The sequence below is a fragment of the Macaca fascicularis genome, chromosome 15 (assembly GCF_037993035.2).
Source record: "Macaca fascicularis isolate 582-1 chromosome 15, T2T-MFA8v1.1".
In the NCBI taxonomy this organism is placed as follows: Eukaryota; Metazoa; Chordata; class Mammalia; order Primates; family Cercopithecidae; genus Macaca; species Macaca fascicularis.
In genome coordinates, this window is record NC_088389.1 from 110,200,446 (window position 1) to 110,213,504 (window position 13,059).

The 13,059-nt window shown below is 39.3% G+C and overlaps 2 long non-coding RNA genes across 5 annotated transcripts in view; one reads left to right on the top strand and one right to left on the bottom strand.

Moving 5' to 3' along the window:
• The window catches only part of LOC107127681 (uncharacterized), a 63,504-nt gene extending 58,727 nt beyond the window's left edge, over window positions 1-4,777 (top strand). The window contains exon 3 of the long non-coding RNA XR_006692623.3: window positions 2,618-4,777. This is a non-coding gene — a long non-coding RNA (uncharacterized lncRNA). The remainder of the gene's footprint in view (window positions 1-2,617) is intronic.
• The window catches only part of LOC123569097 (uncharacterized), a 44,736-nt gene extending 33,510 nt beyond the window's left edge, over window positions 1-11,226 (bottom strand). For 2 of the 4 annotated variants that reach the window (XR_012423981.1, XR_010581747.1), the window contains exon 1: window positions 10,907-11,226. This is a non-coding gene — a long non-coding RNA (uncharacterized lncRNA). Of the gene's footprint in view, window positions 1-10,902 lie in introns of all 4 variants that reach the window. The other 2 variants (XR_012423980.1, XR_010581746.1) reach the window with 1 other exon arrangement.
• Between the last annotated feature and the right edge of the window lie 1,833 nt (window positions 11,227-13,059).

A 13,059-nucleotide genomic window follows, 5' to 3' on the forward strand; every position in this document is an offset into this window, starting at 1 on the left:
CCACTCTGCAAGGCAGTCCTTCAATTTCTGCCCCTAACATGGTGACTGCCCTCCTCCTAGAAGGTTCTTATTCAACTCTCCCTGAGCTTTCCAGACCCTCCTTCGATATTCTAGAGCTCATTCATGCTATGGAGAAGCAGATAATGGTGCCAGAGGTCCACTTTCTACCTCACCTTGGGTGACATGTGGGTTTACTTTCATATGGCCTTCTTGGTTGCTGAGAGCAGTCTGTGAGGACAGAGTCCTAGGTGGAAAAGAGCACAGATGCCACTCTCTTCCCCTTTCTCCTCAACCTAACACATTTCGTTGACTCTAAGATGCCATTGGTGTTAAGATGTACCATTGTTCTATGTACTACTCCTACTAATAATAATATAATAATAAACTAATAATAATGTCCAGAAAGCTGTGACACATCCTGATTGCAGATATGGAAAAGCATGAAAAGATATTTATTAAATCAGTGAAATGATTTATGTGTTTGATATATATTTCTACCCAAGGAACATTGGCCCCAAGAGAAAAGATGTAGCCTAACCACTACTAACCTTCTTCTCCTCCCACAACCCTCAGACCAAGAGGAATAAGTCTGGGGTTTTTCACTTCCTGTTATTACATCTTCCTGCTATCTCAGGGTAGCAAGTTTCACTGCCTAGCTTTTCCTCTCCATGGAAGAAATCATTATCTAGTCACCCATGCCTGGCTCTATTTTTTTTTTTTTTTTTTTTTTTTTTTTTGAGATGGAGTTTCGCTTTTGTTGCCTAGGCTGGAGTACAATGGTGCGACCTGGGTTCACTGAAACCTCTGCCACCTGAGTTCAAGTGATTCTTCTATCTCAGCCTCCAGAGTAGCTGGGATCACAGGCACCCACCCCCACACCTGGCTAATTTTTTGTATTTTTAGTAGGAGACGGGGTTTCACTATGTTGGCCAGGCTGGTCTCGAACTTCCGACCTAAGGTGATCCACCCGCCTCAGCCTCCCAAAGTGCTGGGATCACAGGCATGAGCCACCACTCCCGGACTCATGCCTAACTCTTGATGTCATGATATGATTATTCTAGAAAGTTCTTTCTGTTTTGACAAAGCCTGGCTTTCAAGACTATGTTGACTTGTGACATAATTCCCTTTTGAATATCAGAAATTGAATATTAGTTTTTTTTTTTTCATTTTGAACCATTTCTTTAACAATCCTAAAATTCTCTGAGGCATGTTTTTTAGATGTCTCTGGAAGAATAGGGAAAAGTTCTAAGAAAATACAAAACAAAAAGTCAAAGCACATTAAAATATTACAAAAGAGTTATTCTGTTTCATTTTTATCTTCTCACAAGACCTAGGGTGAAACAATAGGCAAATTTGACATACAGCAAATTCTAGCTGAAAACAAAGGATAAAAATATTTATATTTGTTCTTCAAGTTTTTTTGTGAGTACCTTTGAACATAGAATTTGTATCAGTGACTTTCTTGTAATTTCTCACACAAAAACAGCTAAATTAGGTCTTGTTTTCAAGGAACTCACCAGGAATGCTGACTTAGTAGTTGACATATCTGCTATTTCCAAATGAATAATATCTGTCCCACCAAAAATAACCCTGAAGCCTTATATTCTTTGTATTTCTTTGTGTTGCAATCTTTGGATGAAGAGTACACACTTGTTTCTTTTTGGTATTCTAGTAGTAACATCTCATAGGCAAAAAAAGGTCCACATAAAAATTGTTATTATTATCGTGGTATGAATGTAACTTTTTTAGTATTAATTTGGGGCAGGCCAAAAGAGAATTTTCAGGAGCAGGACTTGTAATATAGAGATTTTGTGCCATCACTGCAACTTTTTCTTCCTGGCATTCTTTAAAAAGAAACTTTACTGAGATGCCTGGTGAGGTAACAGGAGTGACTTCTCTGGCCAGTATTTAGCTGCCTGCCCAGGGAAAAACTATCTCCCAAGGGCCTGGTTCCTAGGTAGCATGTGCCAAGACACTGAGGACGAAATCTAAATACAATTCTAAAGTATTTGTCAGGTCAATAGTTGATAGTACTAGAAGTATTCAAAAGAAATCATAATATGATTGTGTTGACTTATAAAATAGGTAGCTGAAAGAAGTGAAAGAAATTTCAGAATCACATGGGATTTTTTCTTCACCAAAGCTTCATTATTTTTCATATTTTCAGTGTTTTAATCATAGAACTATAACTTAAAATACATTTTTTTGGGAAGCTATTATCTCTTTATGCATTTTGAGGTGTGATCTTGCCCATATCTGGGCAAAATGTGTGTGTGTGTGTGTGTGTGTGTGTGTGTGTGTGTGTGTAGCATCAAATCTATAGTAAGACCAGCTTTAATATGGAAGTCATAAGGAGGAGAAATGAGTGAATGTTGCTGAAATTTACTTCATAGATGTTGCTTTTGGAAACTGCTAGTGAGCTAACATACTATCAGTTTTGCAAACTGATCTTTAGAATTCCATAATAAATAAAAAGTTTTAGTTATAAGATTGTCATACGTATTGGAGGAATTATTAGAAGGGGGACATTTCTTTTTATGATGACTATTAATGGCTTTCTCTAGTTTCAAGTATGATCCAATATTTCCTCATCCGTTTTTTCTTCTATTTGTAATAGGTCCTGTGCCTTACTCCAAGAAGTGTTTCTCACCAGCGATTAACAGGATGCAACACACAAAAAGGGCTAGTGAATCTGTTTGTTACAGTCTACTTACTAAGGCTATGGCTACAATACTCCAGTGCTGAAGTCAGTGAAAAGGCATCATCCAAACACAATCCAAGGAAAATGCAAGCTGATACAGCACAAAGATGCTTTGTTTAAGAATGGCAGAAATTTCCAGCAACTATCTGGGAGAAAAAAAATGCAGGATGGGAGGGAATGTAATCAAATAACAAAACAAACCCAAACTAAAAGAGAATCTTTATAAACCAGCACAAGGACACTTTGTTTTTAAGTGCACACAATGAATTTTAAAGATCTTTGTTCAGAAGGGAAATAAAGTATTATGAAGGACTGACACATTTGATGGATGGATGGTTTCTGAAAAACCACATTATCAATTACTTTTTCCTTGTTTGGCTCCAGTCCAGTAATTTTTATTTGAACAAGCCACATGCTAGCATGGTTTTGATTGCAGGAAGTGACTGGTTGTTGTTAAAGGATACTATTTCACTGATGAGCTTATCTCTTCCTTCCCCCTCCCCTTTCTGATGGGACTCCGATATGAAAGGCACAGCTTCAGTTGTTATAAACAGAGTCAGGGATTGTTTGATAGACCCACCCGTGTTTTGCTTTCAGCCTTCTGTGGTACAATCCAGACAATGTATTCAGCAGGGCTTCAGAAAAAAACAGTTGAATTCGGCTTATTTCTGTTCTCAACTCTGACATGAAATTTTGATATCTCTGATGTTTGTCTCTCATAAATCTAAGTTTGTTAGCAAAAAAAAGTTATGAATGTTATATTCTTTTTTATATTAGACTACTATCTCAAGTGAGTCCTACTGAGAAAAAGAATCTTTATAGAACAGTGAAGCTAAAATGTATCACAGATCTTCTCAAACAATACAGTGCCTTGTTCTAGCTTTGCTTGTTTGCTAATCTTATCAAAACAAGTATATCAGAGTATTATTAGTGTAAATATAAGAAACACAGCTAATTAAGCTATATTATTAAGTGCTCTCAGTTTTCCCTTGCAATTAAAGAAAGATTTGGGGGCAGTCATCAGTGGATAGGAAATTATCTATGAAATCAGTTGCTGACACACACAGAGCTGTGTGTGTGTGTGTGTGTGTGTGTGTCTGCTAGTCAAGATAACTTCCTTTATGACTGAATTTTTTTTGTGTGTTACCATGCCTGAAAGTTAAACTATTTCTAAGTTCCCAGGGTATCATGGTAACTATAGGCTTTGGATAGTTATTTGTTTCCTAGTTCTATATTTTAAACATTGATTTTAGTGATTATTTCTCTGCTGAGAATTAAAAGTAAAAAGGTGGTCTTAAACAATGGGCCATTTGATTATTCATCAGAACATGAAAACAATTCTAAATGAATTAGAATTTAACCTTGTTCAATGGAAGAAATATAAATTTAGCAACTATTTTGCTGATTTACTAATTTACATCAAAATTCTTCTAAAGATCTCGCAACATAGATATATAAAATGTATTATTAACTACAACTCATTCCCTGAAAACAAAATGAAGAAAGCAAAACACATTTCATGTCAAAATTATGTATCTAAATATCTCATTTAGTTCTGATGTGAAGGTAGCTTGGAAAACAGCGAACAAAACCAAACCTTCCAGAAGAAAAAAAAAAGTCCTGGATTTGAATTTGCTGGTTGGCTGAACTTAGACAAGTTAGGGAACCTGAAGCTCCTGGACTCACCTTTAAAAAGAAGATGAGATGGAGATTACGGGATTGTATTCAATCATTTATGTGAGGATGTGTGGCACACTCAATAAATGTTAGCTACCAATGGGGTTGATTACGGAACCTAGCTATGGAATAAATATAAGTCCTTTCCAGGATATAAGAGAGCTTAGTGAGGCAAGATTCATATTAGAGCCTTTCCAGCACTCTAAGTCTTTATATTTATAATATCAAAAACAAAATTATACATCCCTTTATATATTTAAATATTGAGTCGAATTACTAGTTAGTACTCTATTTGCCAATTCTTCCTCCCTAAGCTATGACTTTGTATATATTTGGTTTTAATAATTAGTAAAGTTCTAGTTGTGTATGCAGTAGCTTTACAGATAATAAAAATTTAATTAAACTTACTTTGATGCAACTTTGATTATACATTTTCCTAAGCATTGCATAAATAATTCAAAAATGTATGTGACTAACATCCCTCATTCATCAAAAATCTAAAGTTCTCTCAAATTTTCAAAAGCTAAGTGTTAAATGTGGTTGTGTTAGGGTATTTTAAACATCCTGCTCTAGAACTGATAGAAAATGTACAGTTAACAATACCTTGTGCCCAGTACAGTTGTTGTTATAGTATTTTATTTATTTATTTTTTTTGAGACGTAGTCTTGCTCAGTCGCCCAGGCTGGAGTGCAGTGGCGCTGTCTTGGCTCACTGCAAGCTCTGCCTCTCTCGGGTTCATGCCATTCTCCTGCCTCAGCCTCCCAAGTAGATGGGACTATAGGCGCCCGCCACCATGCCCGGCTAATTTTTTGTAATTTTAGTAGAGACGGGGTTTCACCATGTTAGCCAGGATGGTCTCAATCTCCTGACCTCATGATCTGCCCACCTCGGCCTCCCAAAGTGCTGGGATTACAGGCATGAGCCACAGCGCCTGGCCATTTTTATAGTTTTTATAGGTTAGAGGAGATGTCTGAATGTGACTAATTTTTACAACATGATTCACATGTTTACTGTTTTCAGAGCAAGTTGTTAGAGAATGATTGCTGGCCAGCAATGTAAATGTTATAAAAATGTTTCCAAATTTAATTTGCAATAAATATCTGACAATTCTTTCACATTTTCAATATCTTATGAAAATATATTTATATATGAAAATTGCAATCATAATAAATAATTTTCCGAATGATTAATTATATGTTAAAAATTTCAAGGAATATAAGTTCCTCTAAGGATTTAAAAATAAACTATTTCCTTTCAAGAAAGCATAAGGACCAAATTTCTTAACCTCATAAAGGAAAAATAGTTTTTTATTGCTTTTAAGTCCTTGATGAAAGTCATTCCTGGAGATTATAAGGTTATTTTCAGAATGAATTCCTTTTAAAAACCTTCATTTCTCTTTAATTTCTCACTGGAAAAATTATAAAAGGTGCCTCAGTCTGGATTACAAATTGGGAATGGAGAGTTATTTTTGCATTTCTCTCTTTCATATAGATGTTGCAAAAATTAGTCAGATTCAGAAATCTACCCTAAGCTATAAAAACACTCCACAGTAGCAGCTGTACTGGGGAAAAAGTATGCCAATCACGCTAATCATAGATTTTTCTATGAGGTGAGAGTAGATGAGGGAAGGAGAATTGCTAGACTGCACGGTGACTGAGTGGCCTCTGCTACTGAGCATTTCAAAGGGGCAGATATAACCAAGGAATGGGGATGCTTGATATTCCACTTTCAGTGTGTGCCCTTCTGACTCATTAATTCCCTCCATCCCCCAGAACTTCAGTAAAAGCATTCACACATGGCTTGGGTCAAGGTACTTCAGAAGAGTATAGGATGTCCCAAAGGGTAGTCTGGTGTGGAAAATGGACAGATGAGCAGGAGGCATAGAATGGAGATCAAGCTTTCATCAGAAACAATAAATGACAGAGAAACAGAGATACTCCCCCAGCAATCCCTGGAGCTACTGAGAAGGATGTTGAACTTCTTATTGTACAGGGATTGATGGTGAGTCATTCTTGTCTAAAGTTATAAAAACAAGGCATCCAGCAGAGGCTGGAGATGAGGGCACCAATTCCCTGACATATGTCCCTGACATATATAACACCTTTCTATACATATACACTCAGATTGTAGAGTTGGTGTGCAGTCATTGTGCAGTCTAGCAATTCTCCTTCCCTCATCTACTCTCACCTCATAGAAAATCTACGATTCGCGTGATTGGCATACTTTTCCCTAGAACGCCTTTCTATGCGTATACACTTAGATTGTAGAGTTGATACATATACACTAACTCTGAGCCAGGCCAGTCACTTTTCTCCGAGTTACAGTTTTCACATTTTTAAGATGGTCACAACAACACCAGCTCTCCCCATCCAACAAGGTTTTGGAAGCAAGGAAGAGGCATGTGGAAGCACTTTGTAAAGCACAAAGCATGATAATCATTGTAAGGCATTAAAAGGCAGCTCTAGGCTGGGCGCCGTGGCTCTCACCTATAACCACAGCACTTTGGGAGGCTGAGGCAGGTGGGTCACTTGAGGTCAGAAGTTCTAGACCAGCCTGGTCAACATGGCAAAACCCCGTCTCTACTGAAGATACAAAAGTTAGCCAGGCCTGGTGGTCACACCTGTAATCCCAGCTACTCAGGTGGCTGAGACACGAAAATTGCTTGAACCTGGGAGGCAGAGGTTGCAGCGGAGATCCCGCCACTGCATGCCAGCCTGGGTGACAAAGGGAGACTTTGTCTTAAAAAAAAAAAAAACAACAAAAAAGCAGCTCCAGTAGAATAGAACAAAGTGAAATTTGAAAAGTCAAGTTTGATTCCCAAGAGGCCATTGGTTTCTGTGAACCTAGTTTCCTAGTCTGTAAAATGGGGATTTTAACACCCATCCTGCTTCTTTGCTGGTACCTTTACATAGTACCAGAGGTAATAATATGTAACAACACTATGTAAACACTCAGGGTTCACACAAAAATAAGGTATCAAATGGTCTCTCTTGCAGACATATTTAATAAAAACCTGTAATAAAAACATTCAAATTTCATTCTATATAAAAGCAAGGAGCAGAAGCAGAGCGTGTCCCCATGAATGAAAATTTCTCTGAATATCATTGTCTTTTCGAAAAGTAGTAGTGCACTGGACTAGATATTACACTGTGAATGATGGCTCACTCACACTATTTTACAAGGATTGCTATTAAAGGAAGTCATGTGATTTACCAGAATTGTTCCAGGCTACATAATATTGAGGACAAGTCCTGAATTGAATTATAGCAGTAGGAGCCCACATAGTAGCATTAAGAATATAGTTCCTTACAGTTTAGATCATTTTATGAGACAACTAATCAATTTTCAACAAAATGTGCCTGCAGCCACTTTCCCCAAATAATCTTCATTGAAGGAGTTAATTTTTTCAGAAGTATTAAAAAGGGGTAAGGAAAATATAATCAACCTTAGTAGATGATCCTAATTCAAAATCCATTCCATATGACCAACTCTGAGATGATAAAATAAAACATTTTTTAGAGCAGCAAATGTTTGCATTTAGGGGAAAGGGGTTTAGAGATCATACTTACCTCCCTTAAGGATAAAACACAACACAGATGGGACCAGAAAGGTTAAAGGGATTAACCAAAGTTAGCCAGGTCACGGCAGACCGTGAATTGACCCCCAGTTCTAATGAAAATAATACTGGACTTTCTAGCCAACTGTGGTGGCTCACATCTGTAATCCCAGAGCTTTGGGAGGCCGAGGCGGTTGGATGGCTTGAGCTCAGGAATTAGCGACCAGCATGGGCAATATGGTGAAATCTCATCTCTACTAAAATTACAAAAAATTAGCCAGGTGTGGTGGCCTGTGCCTGTAGTCCCAGCTATCTGGGAGGCTGAAATGGGAAAATCACTTGAGCCGGGGAGGTGGAGGTTGCAGTGAGCTAAGATCGTGCCACTGGACTCCAGCCTGAGCAAATAGAGTGAGACCCCCATCTCAAAAAATAAATAAAAATAATACTAGACTCTCATGAATTATTTTCTTATACAAAGCAGTAAGATGTTTAGTTACACTTTCCTACACCTACCCCATTCCTGCACCACTCATTTCAGAAAGGAAACGCGCAGATTTTCTCCTGTAATGTCTGCCCCATAGGCTGTTGCGATAGTTAGCAAGAGTGGGAGCCTGTGGAAAGGCATGGCAACAGCAGCTGCATAGGTGTGAACCCTGCTGTTAGTTGAAAGTAAAAGGACTAGGGCTTCAGCACTGTACATCTCTTTGGAACTTCCTTACTGAGCCTTCAGACACTCTGAGGTCGGAGGCTGAAGGGAGTTAGCCGTGCTTCCTGAAGCTGCGGTAATTCTCAGTTTCAGCTTTTGCACAGTGGCAGCTGCAACACAGTCATCTCCCTGATTCACCCTCTGCCCCCATTTTTGCAATAAAACATCTGCTTGAAAAGGAGTAAACCAGGCAGGTGAGTTGGATAGTGCTCAAATTACATACTTTAATTGAATACTCACTTGTGGAATTCAGGTTCATGCAAGGTATTAAATCAGGAGGTAGAAGAGTTCTGATCTCTGCTTCAGGACTTACAAGCCATATAACCTTGGGTAAGTAACTTCTTTCTGAGCCTCAGTTGATTAATCTTTAAAGTGGGGATAATGATATCTTGTTTGCTTAAAGGCAGGGGAATGAAACAGAAGCAGCTGTTAAAGATCCCTTCTAGATTCTAGAAATTTAAAGATCATCTGAGCTTTCCTCAAGTAAGGGAGTCATTTTTACTAGTGTGTTTCTTAGGTATGATCTCTGTTATAGAGTATAAATAAGTTCATAGCTCTTTTTAACTATTCAAGACAATTGTTCAGACTAGCAAGAAGTTTAGGGTCTCCCTCAGCTCCATTGTTGACATAAGGTGTGACTATAAAAGTCCTATGCAGACTTATCTTCCTCACACACTCAGCCTTTTATCCCGAAGCACCCCATTAATGCCAGGATGTCTAAGCCAAAAGGAGATTCATATGTTCAATAAAGAGTTACTTCAGAATGAGAAAGATCCATACTTCCTGCCCCTGCATTGCAGCCAGTGAATTTGGGTCACTGGTCCATTCTCCTGTTGACTTTAAGGTGAGTTCTAGATAGCCCCTACCACATACACCATACACCACTGTGTCTGCACCATAATCTCCGGGAGGGAAGAGAAAGCTTCAGTGCTCCTTCTTGCCTGCAGACTTAATTAGGGATGAGCTCAAAGTGTTCAAATAATGTAGTGTTTCAATAAGGAAAGTTATTTTGTCCCAGAAGCCTCCTTAGTACCTATGCAAATTTGTCTACTCTACTCCCAAGCCAAGTTCCCTCCCCACAAAAAGGCAAATGGGTATCTACATGCCTTTTATCCATCAAGTTAAGAAGGGACATCCCAACACAAAGATGTCTTGGCAGTCTTCACCACTAAACATTGAGGCTGCTGGCAACAAAGCTCTGCCTAACCAGACAAGTTAAGAAATTTGTCACCCTCTGTAGCATTGATGTCCTTTTTCAATAATGAGCTTTCTGTCCAGTTATCTCTATCTTAACATAGACAGGAGGATGGTTTCTGAGCAAGTCAATTGCAGATCTAGAAATGAAAGTGCACGTCCTTGATTCTCTATAATCATTGCTGTTCTAGCTGTATATTCAACGCAGAGCCGGACATTCAGACTTGCACAGGCATCCTCTATCCAAATTAAAATTGACCCGTTACTCGTTAGTGGGGGTGAGGTAGTGGCAGTACCAAAGGGTGTGTGTGTGGGAAGGGCAGGGTGTGTGCGCCTGTACTCTTTACCAGCTGTCCCCAATTAAAAACAATTGATTATTCTTGAATATGACAAAGGGTACTTTCTTAATCTTAGGTCAAGTGTAAATGTGGGCACCTTATACCAAGTTGATATTTGTAATGATCTTGTCACTCCCTGCTTACGAGCCTTTCTCCCTCCACAATGGCTATTATAATCAGAGTAGAAAATGAATGCTTTTATCAGACATAAGAAGTTCAATGTGACCAGAACCCAGTGATGTAGCCATGACCTAATCTTGTATTACTCCATCTCTAGCATGTACCAGTCTTTAAAAAATGCTCACATTCACCAACACTTCCTCAAATGAGGCTTTCGAATCCACCTGAAATTTGCTTCTCAGTGATTTTTGGTTTGGCTGACTCTTTCTAGGCATTCAGGCTTCTGTTTAAAGGTCACCTCCTCCAGGAAGGCTTCTATGAACTCCCATCTGAACTAGTTCTACTACTCCTGTCACTCCTTCATATTATGCAACTGTTTGTCTATCTCCCCCCATCAGAATGTAAGCACCAGCAAGAAAGACACTTTGCTTATGTTGTTTATTGTATCAACTGGGGTCTGATCAAGAGAGAAAAACAGTAATTTCAACAAGGAAAGTGTGATATAAAAAATGATTACCTACAACAGGGAACTGGAGCAAAGGGGGATTAGTAAGAGGTAACGAGAACTCTAAATAATACAGAAATAGAGATATAAGGAAGAGTGACTTACTAACCCCAGGGCTGAGATGCAGCACCTCAAAAAGAGTCCCTCCAAGACTCAGACACACTCTTAGGGCTGGCTGAGATCCAGACTTTGTTGGAGAGGGCACAGTTGTAGCTTTCTGAATAGCAGGTGACCCCTGCTAGAATTCTGCCTTCTGGAACTTGCCAGAAATCCACATTCCAGAACTTGTTGGAAATCCATTCTCTGGGGTTCAAAGGAAAGCTGTTGAGGGAGGTGTCTAATTACAGGCACTTGCTCCAAAGCCACCTAAGGGGCTTCTTGAGGAAGCTGCTGGCTGCCGGGTGCTGCTGCTTGCTACCTGTGCTGTAGCAACCTGCCCAGTATGCACACCAGAGTCAGGAACCAGGAACGCAAACCCTTTCCTCCTGCAATGTCTCTCCAGGACCTTCTATTGACCTAGCTTCTGTAACAGCTGGAAAATACTTAAAGGGCTCAGATTCTGTTTCACTAGGCGGGCAATGAGGGTGAATTTGGAGCTAAGCAGCAATATATTAATAATAGCCACTTTTATTGCTAAATCCCCATATTCTGGCACATAGTAGGTTTAATAAATATTTGGTGAAGTAATAAATGATTTACATCTAACCTAAGTTGAAAAGCATGCCTGGCATATGTCACTTGAAGATTGGAGCTTTCAGGCCTAGCTTTTAACATGAAAGTTGCTGCAAAGTGCCTCCCACAGGAAAACTCTGGAATCCCCCACCTGCCCCCTATTCTGTGGTAGGGATAAGACAAGCCGCCAGATAACATCATAGCTAAGCTTAACAGTGAGAAGTGCAATGAGAGAAGCACAGGCCAAGAAAGGAGATAAAAGTGACCATGAGCCCCACTTACAGTCTGTGTTAGGGCTAGGGCTGGGCCACTAGTTGCTTCATTTGGCATCTTTCTGAGACATTGAGGTAAGTTATATAGCTCTGCCACATGGCCAAAATATGAAACACATCCAAGGGCTATATTTTAAAATGGAACTTAAAAAATAAAGAAACATCTTGATTTCTCTAGCCACTTTTCTGTTGACACAAACCGTCGAGAGAGATTAGGCGAAAGATCCCTGCTACAAGCTATTTGATATTTCCTAACAGAGCAAAGTTTCCTCTTTGTCCACTGACCCTTTCAATAGTTCTTCGGGTTCTATTCTTAGAATTCTCGTTTCCTGTCCTGGGAGAAAGCTGCACAGAATTTCAATAAATATGACCCAAATGATGTGGAAACTTTCTATAAGGATGTGATGTGGTGTTCATTCATTAATGCCATCAACAAATATTTACTGAGCACCAACTACCAGACAGTGATGGCAGACATAATTTGGGGTGTTTGGAGTGCAACTGTGAACACAACCAGGTCCCTGTTCTCATGGAACTTGCAAACATTCTGGCTAAAATGGAGAATATGGAACTTCCTACGGAGGCACTGTGGGTGATTTCACAAACCATTGAAAAGCTCTACTGGGAGCAAGCAAATAACCAACCTTAAAATAAAACATGGTTGTTGCTGGTGTTCTTAGAAACTTTGCTGTCCTCGTGTACAAATTGTATCACTTGAGTCTTCTAACTTTTGATTCTTGGAAACGTTTCAGAGCAGTGCTGTCTAATGGAAATATGTGAGCCTCATAATTTAAAATTTTCTAGGAACAAAGCTAAAAAAGTAAAAAGAGACTGGGCGCGGTGGCTCACGCCTGTTATTCCAGCACTTTGGGAGGCCGAGGCGGGCGGATCACCTGAGGTCGGGAGTTCAAGACCAGCCTGACCAACATGGAGAAACCCCGTCTCTACTAAAAATACAAAACTTAGCTGGGCGTGGTGGCAGGAGAATCGCTTGAACCTGGGAGGCGGAGGCTGCGGTGAGCCGAGATCGCGCCATTGCACTTCATTGGGCAACAAGAGCGAAACTCTGTCTCAAAAAAAAAAAAAAAAAAAAAAAAAAAAGTTAGTGTGTGCCTGTAGTCCCCACAACACTGGAGGCTGGAGGCTGAAGCAGGAGGATAGCTTGAGCTTCAGAGTTTGAGGCCTGCCTAGGCAACACAGGAAAACCCCCATCAATACAATAAAATAAATAGAAACAGACAAATTAATTTTACTAATATTTTTGAGTGATTCAAAATATCACAATTTTGACATAACTATAAATTATGGAGCTGCAGTT